This window comes from Panthera tigris, chromosome B1 (genome assembly GCF_018350195.1).
Source record: "Panthera tigris isolate Pti1 chromosome B1, P.tigris_Pti1_mat1.1, whole genome shotgun sequence".
In the NCBI taxonomy this organism is placed as follows: Eukaryota; Metazoa; Chordata; class Mammalia; order Carnivora; family Felidae; genus Panthera; species Panthera tigris.
The window spans coordinates 31,138,593-31,156,439 of NC_056663.1; the positions used below are offsets into that span (position 1 = coordinate 31,138,593).

General features: G+C 43.6%; 1 protein-coding gene across 7 annotated transcripts in view; it reads left to right on the plus strand.

Moving 5' to 3' along the window:
• The window catches only part of ADRA1A (adrenoceptor alpha 1A), a 121,201-nt gene that overhangs the window by 11,943 nt on the left and 91,411 nt on the right, over window positions 1-17,847 (plus strand). The window lies entirely within an intron of this gene.

Genomic DNA, 17,847 nt, shown 5'->3' on the forward strand with positions numbered 1-17,847 from the left:
CTTTTTTTTTTCTGGCTAAATGGGACGCTCCTCTGAATCATGTCCTCCTTTCCAGGGTGGCGTCCACCATCTGTGGAATAGCAATGGCAAATGGACTGCAGGCAGAAAGACAGAGAGGTTTACTAAAATGAGAATAAAGATGAGGAGTATTTAATGATATTATAATTCTTGTACATACATTAGCAACTATGTTGCCCATTGGGTTTTTCACATTTTATGGTTTTTGTGGGTTTTGCAAATATATGGACGTTTAAAAATTTTATGTAGTCACCTATTTTAATCTGTTCCTTCATGAATTGTGCCTTCTCGGGGATGCTTGGAGAGATGCTTCCCCGATGCCAGTCAGATAACCTCTGTTTTCTCCTAGTTCTTTTAGGGCATCATTTGTAACCCATCTGAAATTTATTTTTGCACTTTGGTAGGTGATGTCTAACTGTATCGATTTCGAAATGGTTAGCCAGGTATTCTTGAGAGATCTAGTGAATAATCTACCCTTTCCTGTCTTATTTGGAAAGCCACCTTTGTGATATTAGAAAGAATCTGGGGACTCCTTCTGTTCCATTTACCTGTCTCTCCGCTCTAGCATTGGTGCCCCGTGATTTTTTTTTTCATTTAAAATCGTTTATTCCCTTTTCATTGTAGTGTTATAGTTGACATACACCATTATGTGAGCTTCAGGTATACATCATAGTGATTGGAAAGTTCTATACATTATTTTAACTCTTGTGGTTTCATAATACATTTTAATAGTTTTTGGTTTAAGGCCCCTGGAAGAATATTCTTTTTCAAAACTATCTCGTCCATCCTTGCACGTTTATTCTTCCAGAAGAACCCTGGACTCATTTTGCCAAGTGACACCCTGTCGCTCACTGGCCCCCACCACACACAAATCCTGTCACGGGTCGATCATGATTGATTAAGATGTATAGATTAATTTGAAAAGTGACATCTTTATCATGCCAAGACCTCCTGTTGAGAAATATGACATGTCACTCCATTTATTTCCCAAATGACTTTTGAACGATTGTTTACATTGTACTTTTCATCGCACTTGCTAACATGTCCTGGAAAAGTGATTATTGTAGGGGATCTGGGAAATGCTGCTTCAGTGTTTCGACACTGGATATGGCACTCATTGTTGGTTTTAGATCAACGTATTTCCTCATACCAAGGCAGTACCTTTCTGTAGTTTATAGAAAAATCTTACCAAAACTGAATTTTTAATTTTATCAAATGCTCCTTTTTTGATACACATCAGTATCAGCTTTTGTCACTGACACCGATCTGATAAATTTTATTTCACAGTATTAACCTATCCATGTATTCTTGGATTAAATTCCATCTGATCAGTGGCATTATTCTTTTTGATGCTACTGAATTATACTAAATATTTTGTTTCTGGATTGCATCTATATTTCTATGTGAAGTGACTGTATTGTTTTATTTTAGTATGCTGTTTTGGTCACATTTTTGGTATCAAGTTTATGTTAACATCATAAAGCCAACTGTGACACTTTTCTTTTTTTTTTTTTCTACCGTCCATAACAGTTTAAATAGCATAAGAATTATGTGTTCTTTCAAGGTTTGAAAGAACTTGCCCATAAAACATTTGGGCACAGCTCCTTTTATGGATGCAATTCTTGGAGACTGGTTTCTATTTCTTCCATGGATAGTGGTCTATTTTGATTGTCAGATTTGATAATCTTTGTTTTCTTATTTTCCATTTTCCTTCTCATTGAGGCTTAACATTTTTACAATAGAATTCTCCAGGAAATTCTTTAATTTTTCATTTATTTTCTATTTTTCCCATTTCCCAATCCTGTGGTTATGTTTTCTGTCTCTCTTTCTCTCTCTCTCTCTCTCTCTCTCTCTCTCTCTCTCTCTTCACCAAGATAGCCCTGGAACATTGTCTATTTTACTAGATTTTTCTAGGAACCCGTGACCTGGATTTATTAATCATTTTAATCTGTTTTCTGGTGCAATAATTTAATCTGTAGAAATTTCTTTCTTATACTTTTTCTCGTTATATTTTGCCCTTTTGTATAACTTTGTGCAGAATGTTTGCTTCATGTACTTTAATTCTTTCTTGCCTAAGATTCAAACAGTCAAAGCTGTACCTTTTCCTTTAAGCAAGCTTAAGCTCCTTGCCCTATGTTTTGCTAGGCTGGGCTCTCATTGGGTTGTTCTGTCTTTCCACTGTTAATGTCTCCTTTGTCCTGTGTAGAAAGAAGAGGATTCGTCGTGGTGTTCTTGTTGTTTGTTAATTTACAAATAACTGGTGTTTTGAATCCTCCACTGTGGCAAATCAGTTTCCGATTTACTGCATTGTGGTCAGAAAATGTGAACTAAATAATTTCGAGCTTATGGAATTTATGGAGGTTTTCTTTATGACTTAATATATGATCAATAATTAGCAGAGTTAATAGATTTCATACTTAATAGGCATATGTTAACTAAACTTTAATGGTGGTGTTTTTAAGACCTTCTATTCTCTATCTTTACTCATCATCTACTTCATTTGTCAAATATTGAGGGAGGTATGGTTAAATTCTCACTGCTACTGGGAAGAAGTCTTCCAATTATTCTTCTATTTTTAACAGGTTTGCTTTATGTATGTTGATGTAGTTGCTTGATATCTAAAAGACTGAGTCAACAATATCTCCATTAAATATAGACTTTTTGTCCTATTTATTTTTCCTTGATATGTACATATAAAAAATTAATGCTGTAATCTTTAATATGTTTCTGTTTGCATTTGCCAACATACCTTTGCCTGCCTTTTTATGTATCAGGTTGTGTATCTTGCATCACATAAATTTTTTTATGGTCTATGTGTCTGGCTAGTCTGTGTATTTGTCTCTTGGTAAGGATTTAACTAATTTCCAGCGATTGTAACAGATACATTTGCTTTGATGTTTGTCCTCTTGCTTTATACTTTCTTCCTTTTCTTTGTTTTCTGTCTCTTGCAAATTGAACCATTTTTTTTCCCTTTGCCTTTTAATTCTGCAATGTTTTGGAAACGTTTTGTCTCCTATTTTTAGTTCTATGAGAAGTTATCTTAGAGCTTTTCAGAAGCATTTTTTTTAAACCTTCAGTTGTGTCTTACCACAACTTCTGTCAGTCACCTTTGCCCACATAAGGAAAGAAGTTTAGCACACTTTGATTTTCCTTTCTTCCTGAAATTCACATCTTTGAGTTAATATTTGTACTTTAGATTTAGGGTATTGCTATTAAATGATTGTATTACCTACGTTGCTTTTTGTTTCTTTCTATAATTTAGTTTAGTAATACTAATCGCCCTTTTATACTGTGATTTACTCACTCATGGGCTCTGGATTTTACTTTGTCTATCATGTAGAACAGAGACCAGCCAACTATGGCCTGTTTTTGTAAATAAAGTTTTATTGTACCCAGATCAAGGGGAGAAGGAAACGAATGATCTTTGTGGTAGTTTAGGTTGGCTAAGGTACAGACCTGTGTATCCATAGGGAGCAGAGAAGGAGATAGAAGGAAAAGGTTTCAGTTTTACGGAGCAGGGTTTCTTTGTCCTGTTTGCTTGCCTGTTTTTGTAAATAAAGTTTTATTGGAACACGTCCATGCCCACTGGCTTCCACACCATCCCTGTCTGCTTCCATTAGTATGGAGCGGCAGACTCAAGCAGCAGACTTGAGTTGCTTCAGAGGCTGCATGGCTCACAAGGTTTAAAGTATTTACTTTGCTACTGTAGCAGAGTATAAGACGGAATAAAATTTTATCAGTGAAAACATAGGCAAAACATATTTTCTAAGCTCTTACATGCCTGAACCTAAACACATGCACAGCAACTGTTTGGAGTATAGAACTTGAGTTATATATATTTTTTTCTTTTTTTTTTTTAAGTATTTGTTTATTTTGAGAGAGAGACAGAACACACAAGTGGCGGGAGGGGTGGAGGGACAGAGAGAATCCCAAGCAGGCTCCGCACCATCAGCGCAGGGCCTGACTTGGGGCTCAAACCCACAAACCGTGAGGTCATGACCTGAACTGAAATCAAGAGTTGGCTGCTTAACCGACTGAGCCACCCAGGTGTCCGTATATATTTTTTTAATCTGAAAATACTGTTGTTACTCCTTTGTCTCTTGGTATTTTGTGCTTTGTAAACGACTTAACGTCAACCTATTGGGTTGTTTTTTTTTTTTTTTTTGGCAAGTATTCTCTTTGGATATGTATAGATTTTCTAGCTCTCCATTTTACTGGCACACTGTTCTCTTGTCACTCTTAACTACACTCACTCTACAAACCCCTGACGTCCCCTTTCAATGCAGCTTAGAGATTTTCTTCCGTATTACCGTCGTTAAGGTGGACCGTCCCTCTGACTTCTCAGACCCATCTCATCTACGGAACAGCTGAAGCCTTTCACGTGAGCAGTAATCCTTCTCTTTTTGTGCAACCTTCATTAAGGATGAACTGGTCATGAAACAGGAAATGGGCTCTAGTTGGACCTGGGTGGATCCCTGGGCAAATCTTTCAGACCCAGATCAAGGGGAGAAGAAACGAATGATCTTTGCGGTAGTTTAGGTTGGCTAAGGTACAGACCTGTGTATCCATAGGGAGCAGAGAAGGAGATAGAAGGAAAAGGTTTCAGTTTTACGAAGCAGGGTTTGGTGTGGTGGCCTGTCCTCCGGGTGGCATGACTGGCCCCCTGGGATCCCCATCCAGGAGAGCCTCCCCTTACTTGTCTGCTGACCTTGCCTGGGAAAAGTGAGGGGCCTCCCACCCCATGTGAACCTCAGCATTCATACTCTTCTCAGACACTTGAATACAATTGAGATTTGTCTTTGAACAGCCCCCCCTGGTCTACCTGTGTCTCCAGCATCCGTTATTCAAAGCCCCTGGGGGTATCACTGAGCAGCCACTGGGAAACCTCTTACCTTTACCTTCTTTTCTGGAGATTAACTGAGGACTTATCTGTCCTTCATTGAGGCTGCTCATGACCAACCAACCTGTAATTGCCAGAAATTTCTCAGAGGTTCTGGCTCATGGATATTGCCCTTCCTTAGTGTCTTTCGGCGGTGATAAATCACCGTAAAATATCAACTGTGTGCATTCTTTTAGATTTACTAAGAACTTAGAAAGGGGATGAGGAAGTTCAGCTTAACCTTGACGTCACCACCTAGGCTCAGGTACCTCTTCCACTGTTATCAGCGTGTGAAGCAGAAATTAGACCGACCCCGTGTGTGACCATTTCCTTTGGCACCGTGGAAGCTTGTGGTTCCAGACGGGGCACTTAGAGGAAGATACCCATGGGGTCAGACAGTGGCAGAGTCCTTGGATAGTGCAGAAGGCCAAGCCTTGTCTCGTGACCCTGACCCATATGAAGTTTAAAAATAATCATGTGAAGAGTTAACACGTCTCTTCCTAGGAAAAAGAAATAAAGTAGTTCACATATCTGATGGGATAGATAGTTCTCTTAGTCACTTCTCTGGCTGCTGTAACAGACTGGGTGTCTTGAACAACAGACATTTATTTCTTACAATTTTAGAAGCTGGGAAGTTCAAGATCAGGGTGCAGCACGGTCAGGGGCTTGGTTCTCCTCCTGGTTCACAGACAGCTGGTGTCTTGGGGTGTCCTCATGTGGCAGAGAAAAGACGAGCTTTGTCTCCTCACAAGGGCACTAATCCCATCATGGGGTCCCTACCCTCATGGCCTCATCTAACTCGAATCACCCCCCAAAGGCCCCACCTCCAAATACTGTCCCGTTGGGGTGAGGGCCTCCACATGTGAATTTGGAGGGGGACGCAGATATTCAGTCCATAGCAATGGTGCTCCTGTGCCACTTTACTGCCTCAATTTTAATTCCCAGAACAAGCCTGTAAGAAGTTGGGTGCTCATGCAGAGAAGCAGAAACAGAGACACAACAGAGGTGAAGTGACATCTTGCTGGAGCTGCTTGGCCGGCTTCCCTGGAAGAGAGGAGAGTGGTCCAGCCAGGAGTTAAAAGCCTGGGTTTTATTTCCTCATCTGTAGTAAAATGGGCTTGTGCGGGGCCAGTGGCTTTCAAACTTGTCAGCTTCAGAACTCCTTGTTCGCATGAATTCAAATGAAACTCCAGCTTCAAATGGAATACTCAGAAGTCCAAGATATGAAACAGATAGGGGACTGGTGTCCTGGACCCGTAGCCTCGCCTCCCTGGCAATGGCTGCTAAGGGGGGTCTGGGGCACAGGTTGCTGTCTGTGCCAAGGGTATCGGATTCCAGATTCAGTAAAGGGTATCAGAAGAGGTTCTGGAAGGAGTTAGGTTTGCATTTTCAAAAGGGAAGGAGGGATAGTTGACAAAAGGCACATCAGCTGTCATTATTCTGGAATGCTGGCAGAGCCGTAGTCTTTGCCCAAAAAGGGTTTGAAAAGGGAATGTTGAACACTAACTTTTTCTTTCTTCTTTGTGTGTGTGTGTGTGTGTGTGTGTGTGTGCGCGCATGCTATCCACATTTAGCTTATTGCCAGGGCGTGTAGTTGCCCTCGAGAAACCTGCTGCTTGTGAGTTGATCACGTAGTTGATCCCTTATAATGAGAAATGGTTTTTTTTTTGAAACTTACTTGCAGTCAACAACTGTGTTGTTTTTCAACGTGATTTCACTGTCCTTAGGAAATAACTAAAGGACAGTCGCAGAAGTGGATTCTTTCAGAGGAGACTCTGGGAGAAGGTGAAATCCCAGAAAAAGAAACTGTCCTGCGGAAGTCATAACTGGTAGTTCTCAACAAGGGGTAATTTTGCTCCCCGGGGACATCTGGCCACATGTGAAGGCATTTTTGGTTGTCACAGTGTCCCAGTTGGGGTGGGAGGTGCTATTGGCATCTAGTGGGTAGAGGCCAGGCATGCTGCTAAACCCGCCACAGTGCCCAGTTCAGCCCCACCACAAAGCGGTGACCAGCCCCGAATGACGATAGTGCCAAGACCGATAAACCCTGGTTTATAGGACAGGAATTCCTAAGATCTATCAAAATCTTTAGAAACACGTTTAATTATAGTCAATAATTTTGATTCTTTTTACTGTGTTCCAACATCTTGGCCAGTCATTCCAAAAAAACTAAGGTTTCCAGACGCCTTAGGGTCCCTAAAAAGCTAATAGTTGTCTACCCACTGTTGTGTTTTGGTAAAATTTACATAACATAAAACTCATCGTGTTAATCATTTTAAAGGGTATAATCCAGTAACATTCAGTACAATGACAATGATCTGCAGCTGTCACCACTATCTAACTTCTAAAACATGTCCACCCCCAAATGAAATCCTGTACCTGTTAGCAGTCACTCCTCATTTCCCCTCTCCCAAGCCTCTGACAACTGTCAATCTGATTTCCTCTGTCTGGGTTTGCCTAATCTCAAAAGTGCAAATAATTCTAGAAACATATAACATGTTACCTTTTTGCCTGACTTCTTTCACCGAGTGTAATAGTTTCAAGCTTCACCCATATTGTGACACATATCAGCCCTTCATTCCTTTGCGTGATTGGATAATATTTCATTGTTTGGATACCATATTTTATTCATCGCTTCATCAGCTGATAGACATATGAGTTGTATCTACCTTTTGGCTTTGGTGAATAGTGCTGCCATGAATATTCATGCAAAAGTTTTTGCTCGAATACCTGTTTTCAATTCGTTTCGGTCCATACCTAAGAGTGGAATTGCTGGGTCATATGGTACTTCTATGTTTAACTTATCGGAGAACCAAAAAACTGTTTTCCCCAGTGTCTGCCCCATTTTATATACCTCCCAGCACTGGTTGAGGGTTCCAGTTTCCTCACATCCTCACCAGCACTTATTTTCCTTTCCTTCCTTTCAATTACAGCCACCCCAGTGGATGTCAAGTAGTATCTCCTTGTGGTCTTACTTTGCATTTGCCTCGTGACTAATGATGATGTTGAACATCTTGTCAGGTACCTGATGGCCATTTGCATATACTCTTTGGAGCAATTTCTGTTCAAGTCCTTTGTCCATTTCTAAATTAAGTTCTTTGTCTTTTTGTTGTTGAATTGTAGGTGTTCTTTATATATTTGTGATACTAGACCCTTATCAGATATAGGATGTGCAAACATTTTCTCACATTCTGTCTATGGATTGTCCTTAACTCTTTTGAGAGTGTCCTTTAATGGACACACGTCTTCATTTTTATGGAGTCCAATCTTTCTACTTTTTCTTTTTTGTTGCTTATGTTTCTGGTGTCATTTCTAAGAAAACGTTGCCTAATCCAAGGTCACAGACTTATCACTCTGCTTTCTTCTTTTTTTTAAATTTTTTTTAATGTTTATTTATTTTTGAGACAGAGAGAGACAGAGCATGAGCAGGGGAGGGGCAGAGAGAGAGGGAGACAATCCAAAGCAGGCTCCAGGCTCTGAGCTGTCAGCACAGAGCCCGACGTGGGGCTCGAACTCACAGACCGTGAGATCATGACCTGAGCCGAAGTCAGACGCTTAACCGACTGAGCCACCCAGGCGCCCCTCACTCTGCTTTCTTCTAAGAGCTTTATCATTTTAGCTCTTACAGTTAGGCCTTGGATCCATTTTGAGTTAATTTTTATATTTTGTGTGAGGTAAGGTTCCAAGTTCATTCTTGTGCATGTGGAAATGTAGCTGCCCAGGCACCACGTATTGAAGAAACTATTCTTTCCCTCACACCCTTGCCAAAATTCAGTTAACGATTGATAACTTGATTCCTTTCTGGATTCTCAATTCTCTTCCATATTCCAGATATCTATTATTCTCATGCCAGTACCAGGCTGTTTTGCTTACTGTAGCTTTGTAGTAAGTTTTGAAATTGCTACTCGCTAGTTTTTACATTTCGTAAAGCTTAACGGAATCTTTCAAAAAGACTACCTCTTTTTTTAGAAAACTACATAGAGTAGTCTAAACACAATTCTTTTGGAATTCCTAAGTCCAAAAACTCTGAAGATAAAGAGTTCGACGTTACTAATTTAGGGCCAAAAACATAGCCTGATCAGAACTCATTTGGCAGAGAGCCCAGTCTGGATTCACATGGTTCTACAGATTTTATGAGATCTGTGAAAATCTAGACTTCAGAGTATGGAATAGGTTTTATAGATTTTATATTCACGCATTAGGTTGCTACCCCATTGTACATGTACAGTGTATAGAAAAATATGAGAAACAAATAGTCATGTGTTTCATGTAACTAACATCTACAGCACAGTTGATCTGTGTTGGTCAATACGTAGGCCCTTCGTCTACTGTATATCATTTAAAATTTTTCAGAGCATAGGTTCTGTGGGGAAACATAGCAAAGTGACCTTCGGCAGTAAAAAGTCGGGAGGGATTTTCCTGAGCCCCTTTTTATTATCAGGAGAAACTGAAAGGGGAATCGCTACCCCGAATTCAAGGTCCTGCTTAGCTTCTGTGGCTGATAAGCCAAAGAGTGTTTTTCCTCCTGCTGTTGGCTAGCCACTGTCCTTTCTGGCCTCTGTATGAGGACTGCTTTTTTCCCTTCACGGTTCTGTTCCGCCTCGTCACTCCCGAGAGGAAGCAGACCTGCTCAGATTCCTCTCGCCTCCGTGTGGCCCTGTGCCGCCGTCATGGGCTGTATGTGATTTCCAGATGCTCCTTCTCCTTCAGATTAGTTGACACAGATTAACTCCACTTTAAGGAGTTCTTTTGGTTTAAACATGGCTTTTCTAGATCATTCTTTAAAATGAAAACGCCTCGGTCATCCATGTGGTTCTGTGTCTGGCATATCCAATCCTCTATCTTTAGCCCATTATTCAAGTGTGATTTTATTTCAGTTGTGGTTTCCCTGTAAATGTACAATGAAGTATTTTTATCCTTGTTTTACCTGCCCAAGAAGTGAGACTCATCAGGGTTGAACAGTTCATCCAGTGACACCAAACCAGTAAGAAGCAGAGAGCTGTCATGATTTTACCGCTATACTCTGCTGTTGAGGAAGCGTGACTTCCTCAACAGACACACGTTGATTATATGGCATAAGCAGCATCAGCCGTGCCCACCCCCCCAGGAGAAGATGGAGAACTCTTACACTCTGTACCCTGACCTGTCACGATTAGCTCATGTGATTTCCTGGAAGAGGTAGACACCAAAGGGAATAGAAGCTGGAAAAGGCGAGGACAAGTAGAGGGAGCTGCCAAGAAGGAGGGGGAGCAGAGAGTCGATTATGAACAGTGTGAGTTTAATGTTCACTGAGTTCTCAGACGTTTTCGTGTCCAGCTCTTATCCTGAACGTACCAATTAGTTGAGAAGTGTTCACGAAGCAATAAACATCTACCTCACGCTCCGATCTGAGCTACGTCTTACAGGGGTTACTGAAGAAAACGACTCACTGCTTTGAAGTCTAATTGGGAAGGAAAGGATAGTTCCCATGAAACAGTAATTATCAGGACAAGATGACATTCCCTAGAAATGTTCCAGGAATTCAGAGGCGAGGTGTGTCAGGCAGGGCTTGGAAATGTCTATGGAGGGAGGGAGTCTTCAGCTGGATCTTGAAAGGTAGGATTTGCAAAGCCACGCCCCAAGGTAGGAGTGAGCGTGGAATGTCCATGGGCTAGTGAGATGATCCGCCTGGAAAGGGTAGTTGTGCGTGCGTGCGTGTGTGTTTGTGTGTGCGTGCAGGGAGAACCGTGGAAGGCAGCATGACCACGCTTCATGGCATCACATTCTCTTGGTGTTTTGTTGAAAAGCAGACAAGGATTTTGGCCTTGAAGTAAGGGAATGTGGGGAACCACACGCGGGTTTGAGGCAGGTAAGTGACATGATGGAGCAGTGTTGGAGAGAGGTTAGATCAGCAGCAACGGCAGGGCGCGTTGAAGTGAGAGACCCAGCTGACTGTGTAGGTCTGAATGAGGACCTGGACGGGGTGTGGCCGTGGGACAGAGGGGCAATGCCCAGAGTGGGGATGCCTGCAGGGGGAATCGGTGGGAATCAGAGGCTGCTTATGAGGAATCGGAGTGGAATAAACAAAAGGTAGCATTTGAGCCTAGAGTGCAGACAGAGATGCCAGGGGGAGGAACACGTTCTGGAAAGCCTTTAGCTGTGACCAGATCACACCTGAAATCACGGAGCTTTAGTGAAACTATGTAGAACTGTGCTGTTTAACGTGGTAGCCACATGTGGCGAATTAAATTTGAGTTAAATTCATGGAAATAAGAGAGAATTATAAATTCAGTTCCTCACCCAGGCTAACCACGTTTCAAATGCTCATTCGCATACGATGAATGGCTATCCTACTGGACAGTGTAGGCATCGAACTGTTGTGTTTTTTTTTTTTCAATTTTTTTTTTTTAACATTTATTCATTTTTGAGAGTGAATGGGGGACGGGCAGAGAGAGAGGGAGACACAGAATCCGAAGCAGGCTCCAGGCTCCGAGCTGTCGGCGCAGAGCCCGACGCGGGGCTTGAACCCACAAACTGTGAGATCACGACCTGAGCCGGAGTTGGGCGCTTAACCGACCCAGCCACCCAGGTGCCCCGGCATCGAACTATTTCCATCATCTCAGAGTGTTCAGTTGGACACGACTGATCCAGAGATCAGTGGTGAATATCTGCGTCTTGGTGAGGGGCCGGCCCTCGTGATGGGATTGGGGAACCGGTGCTGCTAAGTCAGTGGGCCCTCCGACAAGGAGACGGGCCCAGGGCTGAACTTAGGGACGGGTATGAAGTTGGGAGAAAGAAACAGAAGAGGAACAAGCAACACTCGCCTGAGGTTTGGAAAGGTGGAAGGCTCAGTGTGGCAGAAAATCCTGGCAACAAGAATTGTCACTGCCGAGGGCTTCATAGCCAATCATTGCTTTTTTTTTCTCCAAGAAAGGGAAGATGAGTACAAAAGAAGGAATCATCAGGGGCCGGGTAAGAGGCTACCCGTGACAACCAGATGCCCTTGAGATGGAATGAGAAAGGGAACACGAGGAGACGGGCTGGATTTTGAGGGGCTCAGAGACGGGCATCGGGGGAGCTGGGCCAGGCTTGTGGCCATTGCGCTCTGAGATGGACCAGTTGCTTCAAGCCAGAGAATGTGTCAGTTTGGTCTGCTTGCTTCTGCTCTCCTGTCTTCCCTACCTCCCTTCCACCTGATTCTTCCTTTTGATTGATTTCTTCCTTTTAATTGTTTTTTTTTTTCCTCATGCATTAGACCTTTGCCTTTATGCATAGTGTCTCTACCTGGCTTTCTAGATTTCTCTAAGACTGTTGGCAGCTATAGCTGTCCACCTGTTTTTTTGTCCATGTCCGTGTCATCGGTTTAGGATTGTTAAGAACAAGGACAGCCTCCATTTTTGTTTCCACTGTTTAAATGTTTATTTATTTTGAGAGAGAGAGAGAGAAAGAGAGAAAGCGAGCAGACGAGGGGCAGGGAGAGAATCCTAAGCAGGCTCTGCACTGTCCGTGCAGAGCCCGTGCAACGCTGGGCTTGAACTCACGAACTGTGAGATCGTGATCAAGAGTCAGATGCTTAACCGACTGAGCCACCCAGGCGCCCCTGGACAGGCTTTGTTTTACTTGTGCTGCACAGGGCTCACCATACTACTGTGAACATATGGGCAATTAATTCAATACTGTTTAGTTATAAAGATCGGTAATTACGCTTGTATTTGAAGAGTTGCTTTTTAAAATCGACGTAGACAGTTGAATGTGTGTACGTGCGTGCATGTATCCACGACTGTTATGTAGGTATTGGCAACTCCACTGGCCCAAGATCATCCACCCTCCTTGCCATTAGAGGGTAAACAGTGGTTCCAGCTTGGTTTCATTTTGCATTATAGTTTATAACGTGCTGATACTAAATGCTTTGTGTGCATCATTGTATTTAATCCTTGCAAACTGGAGCGGTAGGTTTTCTGATTCTCATTTCAGAGACGAGGAAATTGTGGCAGAGGCTGGTTAAGAAACTTGCCCAAGGTCATGCAGCAAGGACTAGCGGCAGAGTAGGAATTGCATCCTGGCTCTCTCTGGTGCCCCAGCCCATGCCCTTAATGTTTTCTGTATCTCAGGCCAGTGCTCTAAGGCGACCGGTCTGTTCCTGCTGCCATGACCGGCTTGACCACAATTGCGATCATGCCCACAAAAGGATGTGTTTGCTCTCTGCGGCCATAATTCTCCTCTCATTCCTGAGAGGTGGAAAATGGTTGTGGGGAAGTAACAAGTAACACCTCCTGGTGTCAGCGCAGCCTTCCTGGGGGACAAAATGCTTAGCAACTCTTTCAAAGTATCCAAGACAAAACTTGACCTTTAAGCAGTTTCCCCATTTAGAGTTAAATCTGTCTTCAACAAATATGGTTTGAATAAATCAAGGTCTCCTGTTTTAGCTATTTAACTGGGAAGGTAATATTTCCAATCTGATTTAAAATTTTTCTTTTGCCAAATTCCACGGGCGGGAAAGAAAGGAATACTAAAGTTCAGGATAAAAAGAGACTTCCCGGGAAGCGCATTGGTACAAACCATAGCTGCGGTCATCATAAATATCACTTTTACTTTCCAAACTAAAGCCTGGGGTTTCCATGGTAACTGCTTTTGCCCCAGCTGCTTTGCATCGTGTTTTTTTGTGTAGAAGCCAGTGGAGCAGGACCAGGCTATGTTACAAAGTTCAGGTGTCAATATCAAATGGATCTCCTGGGACAAAAACCAGAAAGAAAAAAATTGCGTGCAACACACTCTCCCACCCAACCACTACCTTCCCAAACCCTTGCACTTTGCTACTGTCCTGACCAAATGCCCAGAGCTTTCCAGAGCCTGCCATTTTCTCAAAGTCCAACTGCAGCCTGTAAGCAACTGTGACTTCTATGTCTAACCGTGTGCATTGGAAGGGAATTGGAGCCGCAAGGCTTTTGATTTACAATGTTGCAGCCATCCGTATGTTCTTGGGTAATAGCGTTTCATAAGGGTCAAAATGCAGATGTGACAGTCCGGGCCAAATGCAAACTGGAGAAATTTCATCTTGCCTTCCTGTGACTCACCCAGGCTTCCAGATGGAAGTGATTTCCCAAGGTCACTGCAAAGTTTGGTACAATGGCGTCTCGTACGGAGAACATATGGTAGGAGGGTGCAGGTGAAGCTGGGTCGAGGGTCAGGACTTCGTTTCCTGTTCTCACCCTTGACTCTGGCGGAGCGAGCCCGTCCCTGAGGACTTCTTTCCAATCACGGAAGAAGCGCAGGCACAGTCTGCTTCACCTCTCCCCCGAGCCCTTCTGACTACGCCCACCCCAAGCCCTGCTCCCATGTTCTAGGCATAGTGAAGGGAACTAAGGAAGAAATGTGCCTCCTTCCACCAAATCATTTCCATGTCTTAAAATAAATCCCAGCTTTCCTCTTCTGGGAAGCTACCCCAGAGTGGACTAGGATCTCAAAATATCTTTTATTTACTTTATGCAAGAAACATACTGAGAGCCTACTGGGTGGCAGATACAAGCGGACCCTGACTTCAACGTGGAGACTGACACATAATTGAGCCCCACGTAGGGTCACGATAAGCACAAAGGCACAGTTGGAAGAGGTTGGTTTTCCAATTTGGGGGGCAGTGTGTCCAAAAGGCTTCCTAAAAGACACAACTTGACTAGCACGAGCCATAGCCTGCTAACATTATTGATACGCACATTCCATAATTAAACACGGGCTTTATTAACACACATTTGCATGCAAGTCTGGCTTGGTGTCTCCCCAGATTATAAAAATCTTGAGTGTGAAAACCTGGTCTCTGCTATTCAGGGCTCCATATCTGACTCACCTAGAATAAAGCTGAGAACACAGTGAGGGTCATGGTGGCCTTGACTCTGCCTTCAGAAACAAAGGATAAGTTGGAAGATCCACGGGCAGTTTGAGCGAGTAGACGTGTAGACGCGTGTAGACGTGTAGACGAGTAGACGTGTGCAGACGGCGTGTAGACAGCTGCTATGCTGTATCCAGATGGAGAAATGAATTGACAGCTGTGTCCAGAAGCTACATGATAGGGGCCTGGCACGTCGTCCTTTTATTTTCAGCGATTTGTTTTACTTTCTACCATTTCTTTGATAGTAATGGCACCGACATTGTAACTGTGATTTTAAACTCTTGAGTTGCCCTCGCGTAGAAGCGTGACTTTGAACGGTTCACGCTCGCCTACGGTGTGACTCTGGGAAGGTTTCTTCTTTCCAGGCCTCTCATCTTCATCAGCAGAATGACAGGATCCGTTTGGATGATTGTCCCGTAAGCTCTGAATTGTATGCTTACAGGCCTGACCTGAGTCAGTCATGATCAGCTCGGAAGCCTCTGGGCCTAAGCGCAGTAGTAAGTTCTGAGTAAACATCTGTGGAAGTAAATGAAAGAGACCCGAAATCTGGTTCGACATGTGAGGTGATAAAGCTGTTTTCAACGTAGAGCTCAGAGAACCCGACCAGCTGCACCACGTTTTGTACGAATAGCGGAGCCGAGGGCTTGGGGTCTCCCCCTGCCACAGACACTCGGAAGGAAGGTGGCATCAGTGACTTTCAGCTGGGCCCAGTCTGCTTCTTCAGATGTACATGCAGGCAAAGATAGCCTGGGCCTCCTGTCGTAAAACATTTAAACATAAAAGGAGAAAATTCAGGGGTGCCTGGGTGGCTCAGTCGGTCGAGTGGCCAGCTGTTTGATTTCGGCTCAGATCGCAATCTCACGGTTGTGAGATCGAGGCCCCGAGTGGGGCTCCCTGCTGAGCCTGGAGCCTGCTTAGGATTCTCTCTCTTCCTCTCTCTCTCTGCCCCTCCCCCGCTCTCTCCCTCTCTCACAACAAATAAACATTAAAAAAAAAAAAAAAAAAAAAGAAAAACTTCAGGTATCCGAAGTGCTCAAACGTGGTCTTGCAAACTTAAGTCTTCGTGTGTCTTTTGGTTCCAGAAAACAAAACACGGTGTGAAACATCTGTATGATGGAATGCCTGTCCTGGTTTGTACTCAGTTTCTTGGCTTCACTCTCCACAGTCCTGAGAAACAGGAGTCTTGTGATCAGTGTAGACAGCCAACTGGGACAACTCAAGCCAAAAAAAAAAGAAAAAAAAAAAAAAAAGAAAATCGAAACGTCCTTATTGTATGCTGTAGTGTTTCCAGTAACTTAAAGATGATTTTATTTCCCCTGTCCTCTGAGTTGCCCTGACAGAGACTAAGGTATTGTGTTAGAATAGGGATCAAAGCCAGCAAAGGTGGGAGCACTCTGAGCCAGAAATACATCTTCAGACACGTAAGCTTTTTTTTTTTTTAATTTTTTTAATGTTTCTTTATTTTTGAGAGAGAGAGAGAGATAGGCGTGAGTGGTGGAGGAGCAGAGAGATGGAGACACAGAATCCGAAGCAGGCTCCAGGCTCTGAGCCCTCAGCACAGAGCCCCACGCCGGGCTCGAACTCGCAAGCTGTGAGATCATGACCTGAGCGAAGTCGGACGCTCAACCGACTGAGCCCCCGCACAAGTTAGCTTCTTGAAGTGGGCGTCAGAATAGCCAATGCAAAATCGTTTCATAAAGCAAACCTTTTTTTATCCCGTCCTAGCAAACATCCTCACTGTGGATATCAGTCAGCCCTCAGGCTGTCTAGTTGAGTGCCCAATGGCTATTGTAGACTTTAATGTGACTCTCACTGCTCTTTTTAACTGTGTTTTTTTCATGTAGCTTCTGCACCTCACCTGAAGCTATTTTAATACGATAGAGTCAGTATGGAGGAAAAATAAATCAAAAATCTTTTCCGAGGGGCTTTTTGAAAAGATGCAGGGGGATGCCTGGTAGTGGAAGGTGAACTCTGTGCGCTTTTTCTCTATTTACAAAGACAAGTAATTTCCAGCATGTATGTGCTAAGCCATTTTACGTATATACCTTTGTTCCATAATCACAGTTCTGTTAGCATCCCAAAGTCAAGGCCCATTACCCATTTGGGGAGTGGCAGGGCTGGGTTGGAAGCTAGGACCCTGTGATTCTGGAACCCAGGCCTTGCCCCTGCCCCACGCTGCCTTCCTGAGCTGGAGCATTGCACCCCTGAAGCTCTCTAGAACTCCATTTAACTGCATGAACCCCGCGGTGACGTGAGCACTTAGCTTTGCTGTCACCCACCCCAAGCACACCGCTGGCCCCTCCTGCAGAAGACAGAGAAGAACATCCCCTTCTGAATAATAAGCAGAGATTTGGTTCAAAATTTCCTGAAGTCTTCGTAGCTTAACTTACAAACTTGGCATGCCAGAGGCTGCTTATTTGCTCCTACATAACGTACCACACCTGCAGTTTGGAAGCGCAGCTAGGAGGTGAGTAAGGCCACCTTGGTTGTGGCCATGGAGCCCAACTAATTTGTTACACTTCTTGAAGAGTTTAATGAGAGATTTTAGTGACATTGCTGTGGTTTGAGATTTGCTATTGTTTTTGAAAATTATGGATCATTTGAAGTTTTTCTCTCAACACAGTGAGGCAGCGTAGGAACAATACCATTAGCCCAAGGGCGCTGGACAATTTGGAGTGGGGAGCTTTCTTCAAGAATATATAGGGTAAAGAAAGGCAAGAAGGGACTTTGGCAGTATTCGCGCATAAAGCGTTTTTGGCCGGCCAGGGCCACGGGATAAACTCATCAAATAGATCCGCTTGTCGTTTATCACCACGTACATGGCTCCCCCGGGGGATGGAAAGAACCCGCGATCAGGAATCAGGACACTTTAGGTGAGTTCCAGCTTCATCACTGACAACGGTGGGCACACCGCTGAAAGTGTCTACGAGGAATTGCATCACTCGCCTGACAAATGGGGTTTGTTTAAAAGTTGCCCCAATTAGGCACCTGGGTGGCTCCGTTAGTTAAGCATCCAACTTAGGCTCAGGTCATGATCTCACGGTTTGTGAGTTCAAGCCCCGCGTCAGGCTCTGTCCTGACGGCTCGG